General features: G+C 39.1%; 1 pseudogene; it reads left to right on the plus strand.

Annotated features, from left to right (window-relative positions):
• The first annotated feature begins 801 nt into the window (after positions 1 to 801).
• On the plus strand, positions 802 to 1,955 carry LOC147910779 (protein GVQW3 pseudogene; annotated as a pseudogene).
• The last annotated feature ends 1,700 nt before the right edge of the window (positions 1,956 to 3,655 follow it).

Genomic DNA, 3,655 nt, shown 5'->3' on the forward strand with positions numbered 1-3,655 from the left:
TGATTATGATATTATGAGCATCGGATGGAGCTCCATGCGTTCTGTCATGCATAAACATGGCTTCAATATTCTGGGGTGCCACCTTGAGTCCTATGCCTTCTATTGAGCGCATCACACAGGCCACGGCAATGTTTGTCGTGGTTATAGTTCCACAGTTTGCTCCCCCGGCCAGCACTAACGTGTCGTCTGCGTAGCAAGCGACTTCACAGCCGGGGGCAAGGGCGGAGTATGACGTATCCAATGTTCCATAATAGGGGGGGCCTTAGCACGGACCCCTGAGAAATACTGTGGTACACGTTCTCTTGCTTCTTTGGGTTCTCTTTTTTTTTAGGAACTCCAGTGATCTTTCCCGGAAATTTCGAAAACATTTTTCAAGGTCATTCTAAGATCAAATAAATATCATTATTTGATAACTTTTTAAAAATTTATTTTTGTTTCAAATATTTTTAAAATAAATCAATATTTTTGAGATATTAGCCGTTCTACAACTTTACCATGCACTATAATACTAAATTTCTTGAAATCTACGACACTGAGAAAAATGTTTTGTACCAAATAACCAAAGTTTTGTTGCTGATATAAAAACTATTTGTTGATATAATCAATCAAACCATTGGTTTGACCGCGACAATATTAATTTGTTGAATTTACTAAATGAATTAATAATTTAGTAATACAAACTGTTTTGTATGATGTTTACAGATCTTTTGTAGTTAGAAATAGAACATTTTATTATACCGGAATAAAATGAATAATATATATCTCTCACCTTCTACAGAGTGAAATTATGTTTGGCGTTTTTGAGTTTCCTTAGCTTAGAAGATATACCAGCTTGATCAAAAAGTTTCCGGAAGAGACCACCAGGTGATGCTCTGAGTCAGCTGATTTGAGTTCTTTTTTTTGGCTAGGTTGCCACATCTATCATTGACATTTCCATCAAATTTTATCGCCATAGCTTGACATTTGTAAAAATTACGCCGTCTTGAGTACATCTACCTCTGCGCGTGTTTTCGATTTTTTACAGTTTTAAAAATGGAGTTGAATTTGCAACAACGAGTTTGTATTAAATATTGCGTTAAAAATGGATTCAATGGTGCGAAAACCTTGGAAATGTTGGGAAACTGTTTCGGCAGTGATGTTCTAAAGAAAACAACCGTTTACGAGTGGCATGAACGCTTCAGAAGTGGTCGTGAATCCGTCGAGGATAACGAACGCAGTGGTAGGCCGTCGACATCGAAAACCGACGAAAACATCAATAAAGTGAGAGAAATGTTGGCCAATAACCGCAAATTAACTATCAGAGAGCTGGCAGAGGACTTAAACATTGCTTATGGATCCGTTCAGGACATTGTAGTTAATGATTTGGGGTTTGCGTCGTGTTGCTGCAAAGTTGGTCCCGAAGGAACTGAATTTCATGCAAAAAAGGGACCGCGTTGACATCGCCAAATACATGATTTCCAAGACTGAATCCGACCCAACATTTATCAAACGCATCATTACTGGAGACGAGACGTGGGTTTATGAGTACGACACGCAATCCAGACATCAGGCGAGTGAATGGAGAGCTCCAAATGAGCCAAGACCAAAAAAACCACGTCGTTTTCAGTCGAAAAAGAAAGCGATGCTCACGGTTTTCATGGATTACAACGGTATTGTACATCACGAATTTTTGTCAGAAGGTCAAACAGTTAATAAGGAGTATTATTTGGGCGTTATGAGACGTTTGCGTGAAGCAATTCGCCAAAAAAGAAAGGATTTGTGAGTAAACAACTCGTGGATTTTGCACCATGATAACGCACCGTCGCACAGTGCCATCATTATCCGTGAATTTTTGGTCAAGAACAAAACGAATACCATCCAACAGCCATCGAATTCACCCGATATGGCTCCCTGCGATTTTTTTCTGTTCGATCGAGTCAAAAAACCACTGCGGGGAACGCGTTTTAACAGCCGAAAGGAGGTAATGGAAAAATCGAAGACGGCTCTGATGGCTATATCAATAATAGAGTTCCAGAAATGTTTCGAGAGCTGGATCAAGCGCTGGCATAAGTGCGTTGCAGTCGCTGGAGAGTACTTTGAAGGGGACAATATCACTTTTGATGAATAAACTTGTATTTTGAATTTTTTGAATGAATTCCGGAAACTTTTTGATCAAGCTAGTATATTAGCAAAGATATAATATAGATTTAAAGCAATTGAGATTACTAATTGATCTGAAAAAATAGTTATGATTGATCATGGTGTGGTGACAATCGAGAAGTCTACGAGATTAATCTCTAATCGTCTCGGCTTTATAGAGGTAGACATTGAATTTCTCTTACGAGAAGGCACGTCATCTCTGATAGCTTCGCGAAACGCTCCTTGCTCTACCATAGTGGATTTATTTTGTTGAAATTACTAAAAGAATACTTATTTTGTAAAGACAATCAAATTTCATTATTATTTACAAAACGTAAGTAATCAAATAAATTTGTAATATGAAATAAAAAAATTTTGTTCATTTAACAAAAAATATTGTATTTTGTTATTTTAACAAAATAATCCAATGATAATCGGCTATTTGTGAATAATTCTCTTTTCTTATTACCATTATTATATCTTTTTTCTCAGTGTACGCTCTTGCGGAAGTGTTCCATTGCGCATATTATCGATCGGACAGTATTTCAATCGGACACGGACACGACCGGACATACAGTGTTGCATTAGGACACGGACTCAATTGCATACGGATCCGATTGCGCACAGATCCGATTGCACATCGACCCGATTGTACACAGACTCGATTGCGCACGGACTCGATTGCGCATCGACTCGATTGCGCACGATCCGATTGTCCACCGACTCGATTGCACTTAGACTTCTCACATCTCACTGTCTTCATGGATTAGAAATATTCCAAGCGGACACTGTCTACGCTACAACTTCTAAGTGGTTAGACTTCAAGCGAGTAAAATGCTCTTTTTGTTCGGAGCGACATAACCGCCCCAAATCAATAAGTACTAGTCCATATCCCTCACTGTCTACATGATAGATTTTTTTAATCTCAACAATAGTACAATTATAGAAGTTGTGCGCTCCTTTGCAGGAGGGGGAAGGGGAGAATGAGAGTCACTTGGCATGGATATATAAACACTTATTTATGTTTTTTCATCTACTAATATTTTTCCCGTTTTTCCGATCGCTATTACGTCCGATTAAGTATGTGTGTAATCGGGTCATGCGCAATCGGATCCGTGCGCAATCGAGTCGATGCACAATCGGATCTGTGCGCAATCGGATATGTGTGCAATCGGATCCGTGTGTAATCGAGTCCGTTAATGCAACGCTGTGTGTCCGATCGAGTCCGTGTTCGATCGGGTCCGTGTCCAATCGAGTCTGTATCCAATCGTGTCTGTGTCCGATCAGATCCGTATTCGATTGGGAAATACTGCCGTGTTCGATCGATAATGTGCATAATCGAGCCACATTCGCTCTTGTCTTTTCCCTTAATTTACAATCTTCTGCTGTCAACTTTTATTGATATTAAGGATTTTCACTGACTTGTTATACAAACCGAAATGGTTCTCTTGTAAGCTTTGAAACCATTGTTGGACAACATTAATGTTTGAAATACGGCTCGTTGTCTCATGTTTGCTCCACAACGATCACATTTAAG

Source organism: Acromyrmex echinatior, chromosome 1 (assembly GCF_024713525.1).
Source record: "Acromyrmex echinatior isolate Ae372 chromosome 1, ASM2471352v2, whole genome shotgun sequence".
NCBI classification, from domain to species: Eukaryota; Metazoa; Arthropoda; class Insecta; order Hymenoptera; family Formicidae; genus Acromyrmex; species Acromyrmex echinatior.